Source organism: Anomaloglossus baeobatrachus, chromosome 1 (assembly GCF_048569485.1).
Source record: "Anomaloglossus baeobatrachus isolate aAnoBae1 chromosome 1, aAnoBae1.hap1, whole genome shotgun sequence".
Classification (NCBI taxonomy): Eukaryota; Metazoa; Chordata; class Amphibia; order Anura; family Aromobatidae; genus Anomaloglossus; species Anomaloglossus baeobatrachus.
Genome location: NC_134353.1, coordinates 198,438,912 through 198,452,761, shown reverse-complemented (window position 1 = coordinate 198,452,761; position 13,850 = coordinate 198,438,912). Strand labels below are relative to the sequence as shown.

At 44.3% G+C, this 13,850-nt stretch overlaps 1 long non-coding RNA gene across 1 annotated transcript; it reads left to right on the top strand.

Moving 5' to 3' along the window:
* Window positions 1-6,697: 6,697 nt before the first annotated feature.
* LOC142291116 (uncharacterized) lies at window positions 6,698-13,288 on the top strand. The gene is made up of 3 exons (XR_012750436.1): window positions 6,698-7,217; window positions 10,244-10,369; window positions 10,861-13,288. It is a non-coding gene; the product is annotated as an uncharacterized LOC142291116 (long non-coding RNA).
* Window positions 13,289-13,850: the final 562 nt, after the last annotated feature.

Here is a 13,850-nt window from a genome sequence, read left to right as displayed (position 1 = left end):
TATGTGGGGGTGCACAATGCTATGTGTGGGTGCATAACAATATGTGGGGCAGCAAAATGCTATGTGGGGCAGTATAATGCTATGTGAGGATGCATAGTGCTATGTGGGTGGCTCCATAATGCAATATGGGGGTGCATAATGCTATGTGGAGGAATATGGGGAGTGTATTATAGTACATGAAGGACTATGGGGTGCATTAGACAATATGGAAGACTATGTGAGGCCCATTCTGTATGGAGGACTATGAAGGGTCCATTCTATATGGAGGAATATGTGGGAGCATTATATTATATGGAGGACTATGTGAGGCCCATTACTATATGGAGGACTATGTGAGGCCCATTAATATATGGATGACTATGTGAGGTTTATTACTATATGGAGGACTATGAAGGGCCCATTCTATATGGAGAACTGTGGGAGCATTATATTATATGGAGGACTATGTGAGGCCCATTACTATATGGAGGACTATGTGAGGCCCATTACTATATGGAGGACAATGTGAGGCCGATTACTATATGGATGACTATGTGAGGTTTATTACTATATGGAGGACTATGTGAGGCCTACTACAATATGGAGGACTATGCGAGACCCATTTTATTATATGGAAGGCTTTGTGGGGCCATTATAATATTTGGAGGGCTATAAGGAATCCTTTATACTTTATCTGTAGTTATATGATGGTCATTATACTGTGTGCAAGCAATTATATAGTGTGAAGGTTTGTGTGTGTGTGGGGTCCGTCATACTTTGTGGAGTGCTGTGTGGGGTCTCTTATACTATTTGGAGGATAGTAAGGGCCATTATACTGCATGGAGGGCTGTTTGGGGGTCACAGGTGGGAATCTTACTGTGTCAGGGTCACCATTCATTGCCAGGGTAGTTGAAGGGGAGTACAGTAGGATCATCATACTGTGTGTGTGGAGGGTACTGTGGAGGAATTTACTGTGGGGTATCATACAGTGTTGGGGCACTTTTGTTGCTATCATATTTTATGGCTGAAATGAAAGGGGAATCTAGGGGCTTCAATAGGAAGAAAATTATTTCATAAGGGCTGTAAGTTGTGAAATATGCTCTTCTGTGACCCAGACAAATATTATTATTATCTTTTTTGAAAGGGAGCCCCATGTTTTCTATGTATGCCCCTAGCCACATCCCAAGCCACAGCACAGCTGCCCCAGCCACCGCTGCAGCCCCAGCACGGCTGCCCTAGCACCAGCACAGCCAACAGTTTTTGGGACACCCACCGCCACTGCCTCCTGTGACTCCACTCTACCACTGCTGCCACCCACTCTGGTAAGACACAGATTAACCATGTCCTCTCCCTGCAGCACCTCCACCTTCACCACCAGCAGCAGCATCATGGCCATGTCTCCTATTTGATATTCTCCACCTTCTTTGCACAACAAAAAAAATGCAGAGAACATGGCTACATTTGTATACAGAAAGAGTGTTCATTTGAACCTTACACTGCCTCTTTTAACGGTTTCTCCATAGAATCAAAATTTCAGCTCCAGTATTGTACAATATAGATGTTGCAGTTAAAAAGCTGGTTACTGTTTTTTGGATCAAGTTGTTGGTCCACTGCGGGGCTTGGAAGAGTTCCCCCAAGGAGCAACGATTTTAACAAAAGGCCCCTCACATAGCTTTTTTTCCATAGTTTACCCCCACAGCCAAGATTGTTTTATCTCCCAACAAAGCAACACATTTAGCAAAAGGCCTCTACATAGCCTGTTTTTAGAATTGAACCACACAGCCGAGATTGGCAGAGCTCCCCCACAAAGCAATAATTTTCTCAAAAGACCCTATAAAGCTTGTTTTCCTAGTTGACCCACACAGCCAAGATTGCCAGAGCTCCCCCACAGAACAATCATTTAACATACAGTCATATGAAAAAGTTTGGGCACCCCTATTAATGTTAACCTTTTCTCTTTATAACAATTTGGGTTTTTGCAACAGCTATTTCAGTTTCATATATCTAATAACTGATGGACTGAGTAATATTTCTGGATTGAAATGAGTTTATTGTACTAACAGAAAATGTGCAATCTGCATTTAAACAAAATGTGATAGGTGCATAAGTATGGGCACCCTTATCAATTTCTTGATTTGAACACTCCTAACTACTTTTTACTGACTTACTGAAGCACTATATTGGTTTTGTAACCTCAATGAGCTTTGAACTTCATAGGCAGGTGAATTCAATCATGAGAAAAGGTATTTAAGGTGGCCACTTGCAAGTTGTTCTCCTATTTGACTCTCCTATGAAGAGTGGCATCATGGGCTCCTCAAAACAACTCTCAAATGATCTGAAAACAAAGATTATTCAACATAGTTGTTCAGGGGAAGGATAAAAAAGTTGTCTCAGAGATTAAAACTGTCAGTTTCCACTGTGAACATGGTAAGGAAATGGAAGAACACAGGTACAGTTCTTGTTAAGCCCAGAAGTGGCAGGCCAAGAAAAATATCAGAAAGGCAGAAAAGAAGAATGGTGAGAACAGTCAAGGACAATCCACAGACCACCTCCAAAGACCTGCAACATCATCTTGCTGCAGATGGTGTCACTGTGTATCGGTCAAAAATACAGCGCACTTTGCACAAGGAGAAGTTGTATGGGAGAGTGATGCGAAAGAAGCCGTTTCTGCAAGCACTTCACAAACAGAGTCGCCTGAGGTATGCAAAAGCACATTTGGACAAGCCAGTTACATTTTGGAAGAAGGTCATGTGGACTGATGAAACAAAGATTGAGTTGTTTGGTCATACAAAAATGTGTTATGCATGGAGGCAAAAAAACACGGCATTCCAAGAAAAGCACTTGCTACCCAGAGTAAAATTTGGTGGAGGTTCCATCATGATTTGGGGCTGTGTGGCCAATGCCGGCACCGGGAATGTTGTTAAAGTTGAGGGTCACATGGATTTAACTCAGTATCAGCAGATTCTTGACAATAATGTGCAAGAATCAGTGACGAAGTTGAAGTTACGCAGGGGATGGATATTTCAGCAAGACAATGATCCAAAATACCGCTCCAAATCTACTCAGGCATTCATGCAGAGGAACAATTACAATGTTCTGGAATGGCCATACCAGTCCCCAGACCTGAATATCATTGAAAATCTGTGGGATGATTTGAAGCGTGCTGTCCATGCTCGGCGACCATCAAACTTAACTGAACTGGAATTGTTTTGTAAACAGGAATGGTCAAATATACCTTCATCCAGGATCCAGGAACTCATTAAAAGCTACAGGAAGCGACTAGAGGCTGCGATTTTTGCAAAAGGAGGATCTACAAAATATTAATGTCACTTTTATGTTGAGGTGCCCATACTTATGCACCTATCAATTTTTGTTTAAATGCAGATTGCACATTTTCTGTTAGTACAATAAACCTCATTTCAATCCAGAAATATTACTGAGTCCATCAGTTATTAGATATATGAAACTGAAATAGCTGTTGCAAAAAACAAAATTGTTATAAAGAAAAAAGGTTAACATTAATAGGGGTGCCCAAGCTTTTTTATATGACTGTAAGGCCCCTAAAGTGCCTGTTTTCCTATGTGACCCACAAAGCGCCCAGACCCACTTTAGAATAACATAGAATAAAAGAAAAAAGACATGAACTATGAGGTAGAGGTCCAAGTGGAGGAGAAGTAGATGGATGTGGCAGTGGAGGTGGAAGATGCAGAGGTGGAGCTAGCCAACACTTTTTATTTTTTGGTTTTTTTTTTTTTTTGTTTTTACATTTGGGGAGACCCCAAAACTTTGTGAATCACAAATATAGTATACTAATGGTATATCTCTCTAGTTATCAAAAGGTACGGATAAGTCCTGTACAGTATATTATATGCCTGGTTCATTTTCATGAATGTTAGCTTGCCCTCATTAGATATGGACAGGCGGATGCGCCTGCATGTGATCACACTCCCTGCTGTGCTAACCACATTTTGCGATAGTACACTTACTGTATGGCAGGCCAGCAACTCCAAGGTGTAAAGGGGAAGTGTGATGCCCTGGAAAAATCAGGTAGTTACAAAAGTTGTACTTCCTCCTTGTCACCACCAGAAACCCGCATTCAGGCAAAACACACAGCCATTAAACCATAGCCACCACCTCTTGACAATAGGGACACTCCAGTGGGAGGGATCAGGCAGATGAGAATGCCCACCTAGGGCTCCTGAGGTGTCGGAGGCGGGAACACGTCAGTTTAGTTTTAGTTTAGATCAAGTTCAGGCTTTGAAGTGTAAACAGTCACGTAGAAGTGGAGCAAGCACTGAGAAGTGTAGTCAGGGGTAGTAGCCCTTGGACTACCCGACTAGGTGGCAGACAGTGAACAGGGCCACAGGTGATGGAGATCCGATCGCGGGAGACCTTAAGTGGACCGGGGCAGGGTTGTAGCCCACCAGTGCCAACAGCGGGAATCCGGTCCAGAGCCTGTGCACAGTCGAGGTGCCTGGATCCTAGGGCGAGGAAGGTTGCAAGCACCTCTCCAATTAACTAGCCGGGGACAAGGTTCCAGACTTTGTCCCGTTAACTGCCCAGATAGAGTGAAACGGAAGCCCAACGTGGGGGATAGGGTGTCCGCCAGAACCCACTGAAATCCCAAGCGTCAGCTTTTGCGGGCCACAGCTCCCAACACACACAGAACCGGGAGTGGACTTCTCCGTTTCATGCAAAGTTGTCTAAAAGGAAAGACAAACAAATGGTGCAGGAGGAAGGGATACCTGTTCATTAACCTGGGTGTGGGACCCGAATGCACCCTCCAAAGGCAGCCGGCCACTGGCAACTTGGTTTACTACTGGACTTGTGTGAAATTACTGAACACCATTGACCCCCGGACCAGCCCGGCGCGCCACCTCCAGCAGCCATCACTCCCGTGTTCAGATCGCGGGCCCCGGGACTACACCTCCCCTACCCGTGGAGGGGATCCAATCTTGCTGTCTCGCTCCATCAGCCCCATCACCAGGCAGTGGCAATGCCGCCATCCCTCACTGCAACCCACGGGTGGCGTCACAGACACAACAACTCCCCTGTAAGTATCCCCTTTCTGATGGTTGTGAGGACGGACGGCCGTACGAGCCCGTGTCCGGTCACCACTCGAGCCGCAGCAGCGAACCCGGACCCGAACAGGCCCAGAGAAGTGGCAGCGGCCCCGCCCACAACAACCCGAACCTGGCATCATGAACAGGATTCCTACCCCATCTGTAGATGACATGCGCCTTGCTTTAAATTCCGTGAACTGTTGAAAAATTTTGAACTGCCGCCATCTTGTCCGCCATCTTTGGCGCCAAAAAAACAGCACCATCTCCTTCTTCCCCGAAAAAGGCCGAAGTTGAAGCCCCGCCCACTGGGAACGCGGGTGGAAACCGGTGACTCCCAAGACAGGAAGCGCAAAGGACAGTGGGTCTCGCGAGACTGCTGTCAAAAAACCAAGGGGGAAAAACCAGAAGAATGTCGGCACCTGATAGTGATGGCGGAGTGGTGGCTCCTGCAGCGGTGCAGGAAGACAGGGAAGCTACAAGCCCTGTTCTGGTCGCAGGAGCGGTGGAGCCTGTGGTCCCGGCAGTTACCCAGGTTATGCTGATCACCTTACCTTACGTGCCCGGTGCAGCCTGGCTTCCCCAGTATGATGGTCGACCCGATGCCCTGCAGGTATTCAAGAAAAAGATATGTACCGTTCTTGATATGTACGACATGACTGGCAAGCAGCGCGCGTCAGTGGTGCTTGGACAGCTTACCGGCGCCGCTGAGCAAGAAGTAGAAACTTGGACAGATGAGGACCGGGCCTCAGTAGCCGCCATCTTTGACAAGCTGCAAGTAGCCTTTGAGACCCGCACGGAAGCGGAATTAAGGATGCAGTTTTATAATTGCCGGCAGCGTCCACAGGACAGTATCCGGGACTAAGCCTTGAGGCTACAAACCGCTTTGCACACCCTGAGGCAGGTAGACTTTATTAATGAGCCTGAGAGTAACAAGATGCTGGTGGAGCAGTTCCTACAAGGGCTAGGGTCAGCGGAGGACCGTAAGCAACTACGGCTGTGGACCCTGGAGCATCCAGACTTAAACTTCGCAGTCCTAAAGGACTTGGCCATTAAGGCTTTACAAAGCCTGGAAGCTAGTGACTCTGTACCATCACCCTGGCCGACTGATACTTCTCACTTATTGGTGAAACCTCCTCTATTATCCCCGCCAGCACCCGCAGTGCTACCAGCACCCGCTGGAGCTCCCGATGATCTGTCATCCCAAGTTCAACAGCTGAGCAAGGACGTCGCCAGGATCCTCGAGGCCCTGCAGCTCCAGCCAAAGACGAAGCCAGCGGAGAAGATCCAGATCGCCGATAGCCCTGAAGACGTCCCCTGGATGCAGAGAAGGAGCAACAACCAGTATGGACAGCCTGTTTGTTACAGATGCAACAAGACTGGCCACTACTCCTGCCGGTGTTCTTTAAACGAGCAACCCCTGAGGCCAAGGGCTAATCCTCAGGAATAGATCCCCAAGGCCCAGCTGATTGGCGTGAGTGGTATGTTGGAGGCCGCACCATCATCTCCCTTAACGTAGACGGGATCCCGGCGTTCGCGCTCCTAGACACTGGCTCGCAGGTAAAGACTATACCATATTGTGATACAAATGAGACAAATATGAGTGTGTGATTGGATTAGAATAGGTATCCAGTTTTCAAATAGGTGATTATTATGGAAGTCATGCTGTCCATATGCTACAATCCACGAGTGTTATGCCTGAACATGAGGAGTTAACTTGGTGAAAACATCATACCAGTGAACTTTGACATGTTAGACAATAGCAAACAAACCTTACAAACAAACTTTGAGGTTATGTTAGTAAGAGTAAACCTTAAAGCATTGCATGGTGGTTAAATCATAAAACTTAAGTAGATGTTATACAATAGCAAACAAACCTTACAAACAAACTTTGGGTTATGTTAGTAAGAGACAACCTTGAAGCACTGTGTGGTGGTTAATCATAAAACTTAAGTAAAACTTTAACTTTGGTAAAGTTACTGATGATTTTGCTAAAACTACGCAGCCGTGATGGAGAAGGATGTGAGAGCTGTGTATAAAAAAGGGGACCCTGTTCAGCGAGATGGGGAACATTCCAGGAGGTACAGTGGACACACTTCTTCTGTGATGGTGATACCAGAGTATTTCCTTCTCGCTGACCGTGGTCCCTCTGGTGGGAAGTGATGCTACAATATTTCGGTAATTATTGATGCTTTATTTCTCTATATACTATGATTTATATTGACTGTATGATTTGCATTAATTGAATCAATAGAACAGGGTAATATTGTTTCTGTCATTCCATAATTGAACATTATCCTGATGCTATCTTAATAAATTGTTACATTATTGTTTTACCATAAAACTGTATTCAGTGTGCCTAATTTGTATATTAGTGAGCGCTACGTAAGTAAGGGCGTATCCGCCCTGTTACTTTGACGTGGTAAGACATAAATTGGCGTAGTCGGCAGGATAGTGAATATCTGGAAGGGTGCATTTGAGTTTATTTTTAAGCAAGAGAATAATTTGTTGGCATTAGGCCAAAATTTTTGGCTTTTTGGCACAAAGCCAGGAAAAATGTTTAAGAAAGGTAAGAAGGAGGAGGATTGTGTGGAGATCCCTGGCTCGACCAAGGCTCCGCATAATTGTTATAGCACAGGAGATGCGTTGTTGTGGATTGGCAGAACCCTGGGAGAATAAGCTCAAGGGTTCAGAACCCCATGATGTTGTTTCTGTACTCATAGAGGTCCCTGCAAAAGGCAGGTGATGCAACCCCCCATGATGTTGTTTTTGTACTCATGGGGGTCCCTGCAAAAGGCAGGTGATGGAACCCCCCATGATGTTGTTTCTGTACTCATGGGGGTCCCTGCAAAGGCAGGTGATGCAGTTTCATTGGGGAGACGCAATGAGCCTCTCGATGTTGTTAAATTACTCGAGGGTTTCCCTGCAAAGTCAGGTGATGCAGTTTCATTGGGGAGACGCAATTGGGCGTTAGCCTCAGAACCCCATGATGTTGTTACTGTACTCATGGGGGTCCCTGCAAAGTCAGGTGATGCAGTTTAATTGGGGAGACGCAATTATGCGTTAGCCTTAGAACCCCATGATGTTGTTTCTGTACTCATGGGGGTCCCCGTAAAGGCGGGTGATGTGTATATAGGACAATGTATGTGGATTTTGCTCAGTACTTCCCAAGTTATGCATGAGCGGAATACCAATATACAAAGAAAGTGTTCACAAATGGAACAAAAAGTAGTTGAGATCGGAGGACAAAAAGTGGTGTTAGAATGTAATACTCGCTTACTCCGTGACAAGTTGGAACATTATCAGAATGTTGCAGAAAAAGCTAGTGAAGGTAGCTCAAAACAAGCATAAAAAACGCAGAGGTAGAGTTAACAAAGAAAAGGTGCATAAAAGTATTGCATCAGCCTCTGTAGCCTGGGATCTGGATCATTGGGATGGGGATGTGTGGAATACCACCTCCTCTGATGAGGATTGGGAAGATTTCCCAGATCCTACTATTGATCCACCCGGGAGGATTACTATGAAATCCATTAAAAAGAGATCAGAAAGAATAGAATATGAAACAACACGAGTCCAAGCATGGGGCGGTGGGGGAATCCTCATTATGATGAGGATGGACAGTCCATCTAGGTAGAGAATGTAAAACCTCATATCCGCAGTCGAGTGACTGTGGAAGATTTTTCCCAAAATGAGATAGATATCTTGAAACGCTTGGGAACAGAGCAAGTGGGGAAGAGTGTGGCAGAATCTGCCCCTACTCACGAGCTAGAGTCTGCATCAGATAGTGATGCATAAGTAGCCAGCCAAGCCCCTATTTAGATAAAAAAGGATGAATGTCTCTATGTAAATTTGCAAATTCATTAGAAAGGGGGGAATATTCAAAGAGTCCCTGCTTTAATTGATACAGGGGCGGAGGCTACTTTGATTTATGGAAATCCAAAGAAGTATAAAGGTCCCAAGATTAAAATTGCTGGGCTAGGAGGAAAAGTAACAATGGGTGTACAAACCCAGGTTGATTTAAAAATAGGGAACTTACTCATCAGAAAATTCAGTGTGTTTGTTGTCCCTATCCATGAATATATCTTGGTCCATAGATATATTGAAGGGAATGACCCTGTATCTGAAGGAAGGAACATTTTCCTTTGGGGTCCAAAAACAGGATCTTGTACATTGTAATACAATAATGGTGGGCAAAGTTAAAATGCCACCAATTCATATTCCTCCAGCTACTAAAATGGTAGCTATGAAACAGTACAGGATCCCAGGGGGTCATAAAGAAATTGGGGAAACCATCAAAGAATCGGTGGGAGTAGGAGTAATGCATCCTACAACCACTACATGGAATAACCCAATTTGGCCAGTAAAAAAAAAAAGTGATGTATCATGGAGAATGACAGTGGATTACCGGGAGTTGAATAAGCATACTCCTCCCTTGACCGCTGCTGTTCCTGATACTATCACTATTGTTGAAAATATTCAAAGTCATGATGGTACCTGGTATGCTGTAATAGGCTTGGCTAATGTCTTTTTCGCAATACCAATAGAGGAGAAGGCGCAAGATTAGTTTGCCTTCACATGGCTAGGGAGGCAGTACACTTTCACTAGGTTGCCTCAGGGTTGGATTCATAGTCCAACTATCTGTCATCGGATGGTGGCCAAACACTTGGATGAGTTCCCATTGTCTGCAGAAATGCAGTTTTCTCATTATATCAATGGTATAATGATACAGGGAAAATATGAGTAGTCAGTAAAAGATCAGCTGACCAAATTACTCTCACATGAGATCCAAAGGGTGGGAGATTCATGATGCTAAGGTCCAAGGACCGGCTCAGTCGGGCAAGTTCCTAGGAATCCAATGGAACAAGGGACATAGGGAAATTTTGCCAAAGGCAAGACAGAAAATAATCAATTTCCCTATTCCAAAGTCAAAACAAGAAACCCAATCATACATTGGTCTTTTTGGCTTTTGGAGACAGCATATCCAACATTTGGGGCAATTGATGGCTCCATTGTACAAAGTGACTCGGAAAAAGTATGAATTTAAATGGGGTGGAAAGACATAATTGGTTGATCCATGGTAAAAAGGTGTAGGGTAAAGAGGTATGGCAAATTCTTGAAGAACTAATTCAGAATACCAAAACAACTGTGTTTCATGTAGATGCATGTACCTATTGACTCACTTGAATGTCTGTTTAATTCCAAAGCAGATAAAGCAGCTGCAATACTCAAAACAACCACTGAAGGAGAAAAAGCAGTAGTACCAGAGAGATCTACCCCTTTGTCTGCCGGGTTGGATCTTCATTCTACTAAGGTTGTGTTAATAACACCAGGTAAGGTGGGAGTTATTCCCACAGGTTTTGGATGTTAGATTCTGAAAGGACATTATGGGCAAATAGCTACAAGATCTAGTTTTAACATTAAAAGGAGCAGTGGTGGTGGGTGTAGTAATTGATTTAGATTATCAAGGTGAAATTAAAGTAATAATGATCAATATGGGTGAAGAATCTTTGATTATTGAAAAAGATCAGCGAATGGCACAGATGCTGCTGATACCTGTATCTTTAGCCCAGGCTGAGGAAGGAAGCGTTCCTACTGAATTAACCCTTAGAGGAGACAAGGGGTTTGGGTCCTCAAATATCACTAATGTAGGTGTCAAAATCTGGATCCAAAATGTTCAAGGACCGCCTTCTGAGGCTGAGGTCATTGCAGTAGGGAAAGATCATACCCTATTATTAATAAGACCTGGGGTTGAGAAATGGGAGTATGTTCCTCAAGAAAAAATGTTATTTGCGGGAATAATACTTGTGTCTCTTGATTACAGAAGTGAAAATCAGTTTATGGAATCCTTGGTGCAGAATTGTTGGTCAATCTAGAAAATGAAGTGTCAGATGTAGTGGCTATGGGTCCTGGTACTCCCTTTTGTGGATGGATGGAAGAATTTCTACCAGGAGAAGCCAATGGCCAATCAATTCTTAATACATCATCAAGTGATTTCTGAGGCATTGAACAGCAGTCAACATATGGATTGCTGGATATGAACCCACTCTCCGGATGGGTAAATCTTCCTTGGTGGCAAGGAAACATGAGGAGAACTAATACAAACTTACAATACTTGGCATTTCAAGGAGGATCATGGGTGCCAAGAAATAAAAACAGGATTGACTAAATTGGGAACTGTAACCATGGACAACATTCAAATAAGTTTCAAATCAACTTTAAATACGGCGGATGCTTTTAAACCTATATTGCTGGCAAGGTTTATTCACAATAATTCATGGACATTTACTAAAATGTTTGTGAACAGGACTAATGAATCTTGTAGTAATATACAAGGGAATTTGATGTGTAATGAGTCGTCTGAATACACACCAGGACAAGAAACTTGTGCTAATCCAGATGTGGGTTATTGTAGTCCTGTTGGACAAAGCCCTGGTTGGTGTGATTTAGTTTATCGATTAATATTGAAACATTAATAGAAAAGATAAAAACTGTATGAACAATGAATGTTTATGTTGTTTGAACAAGTGGGTCTTGTGTTCAATAATGGTATGATGCTCGGAGACAAAAGAGACCAAAACGTTTTGATGGTTTCGTGTAGCAATGGTCATGCATAACATCAATAATCAAGGACCGATTGTGATACAAATGAGACAAATATGAGTGTGTGATTGGATTAGAATAGGTATCCAGTTTTCAGAATAGGTGATTATGGAAGTCATGCTGTCCATATGCTACAATCCACGAGTGTTATGCCTGAACATGAGGAGTTAACTTGGTGAAAACATCATACCAGTGAACTTTGACATGTTAGACAATAGCAAACAAACCTTACAAACAAACTTTGAGGTTATGTTAGTAAAGGTCCAGTCACACTAAGCAACTTACCAGCGATCCCAACAACGATAGGGATCGCTGGTAAGTTGCTAGGAGGTTGCTGGTGAGCTGTCACACTGCGACGCTCCAGCGATCCCACCAGCAACCTGACCTGGCAGGGATCGCTGGAGCGTGGCTACACAAGTTGCTGGTGAGCTCACCAGCAACCAGTGACCAGCCCCCAGTCTCCTAGTTACAGCACACATCAGGTTAATTAACCCGATGTGTGCTGCAGCTAAATGTGCACAGAGCATGGAGCAGCGCACAATGCTTAGTGCTGGCTCCTTGCTCTCCTAGTTACAGCACACATCGGGTTAATTGCCTGATGTGTGCTGCAGCTATCTGTGCACAGAGCAGGAGCCGGCAGCACAGGCAGTGAGAGCGGAGGAGGCTGGTATCAAAGGTAAATATCGGGTAACCAAGGACAGGGCTTCTTGGTTACCCGATGTTTACATTGGTTACCAGCCTCAGCAGAAGCCGGCTCCTGCTGCCTGCACATTAGTTGTTGCTGTCTCGCTGTCACACACAGCGATCTGTGCTTCACAGCAGGACAGCAACAACTAAAAAATGGCCCAGGACATTCAGCAACAACCAACGACCTCACAGCAGGGGCCAGGTTGTTGCTGGATGTCACACACAGCAACATCGCTAGCAACGTCACAAAAGTTGTTCGTTACCAGCGATGTTGCTAGCGATGTTGCTTAGTGTGACGGGGCCTTAAGAGTAAACCTTAAAGCATTGCATGGTGGTTAAATCATAAAACTTAAGTAGATGTTATACAATAGCAAACAAACCTTACAAACAAACTTTGGGTTATGTTAGTAAGAGACAACCTTGAAGCACTGTGTGGTGGTTAATCATAAAACTTAAGTAAAACTTTAACTTTGGTAAAGTTACTGATGATTTTGCTAAAACTACGCAGCCGTGATGGAGGAGGATGTGAGAGCTGTGTATAAAAAAGGGGACCCTGTTCAGCGAGATGGGGAACATTCCAGGAGGTACAGTGGACACACTTCTTCTGTGATGGTGATACCAGAGTATTTCCTTCTCGCTGACCGTGGTCCCTCTGGTGGGAAGTGATGCTACAATATTTCGGTAATTATTGATGCTTTATTTCTCTATATACTATGATTTATATTGACTGTATGATTTACATTAATTGAATCAATAGAACAGGGTAATATTGTTTCTGTCATTCCATAATTGAACATTATCCTGATGCTATCTTAATAAATTGTTACATTATTGTTTTACCATAAAACTGTATTCAGTGTGCCTAATTTGTATATTAGTGAGCGCTACGTAAGTAAGGGCGTATCCGCCCTGTTACTTTGACGTGGTAAGACACCTATATACTGTATAAGCGTTACTGGTCTGATGATGATCTCCCCCCACCAGACTCTGGCCTTACTATCATTGTGGCCAATGGACTCCCCATGACACAAGTGGGGTTCAAGGAGGTGACTCTCAAGGTGGGGCGAGTGGAGCCAGAGCATCAAGGACTTATTGTGGTGCAGAATGACCCTAGTGATCGTAATCCGAAAATGGTCTTAGGAACTAATGTTATTGAAAAATGCTTGGGTGAAGTATTGCATTTATTGCAACAGCTGTCTGCACTGCAGGAGTGGGCCGGCAGAGGGCTCTGCAACGTGAAATCCGGATCCTCCTGCAGTAGCAACAAGTGAATCTGTCCGGTGAAGAGATTGGTGGTGTGCGAGTGATGGATGTGGCGTCTTTTGTTGTGCCTCCGCGGAGTGAGATGATGATTTGGTGTAGGGCAGCAGTAGGTACCCGTAGACAGGATTATAAGGCGGTGGTGAAGCACCTGCCTTCAGAACACTGGCCCACAGTTTTGGCAGCCAGAGGAGTAATTGATGTCCAAAAGGGGAGAGTGCCCGTGAGAGTGATGAATTGCAGACAAGAGGAGGTTAAGCTACC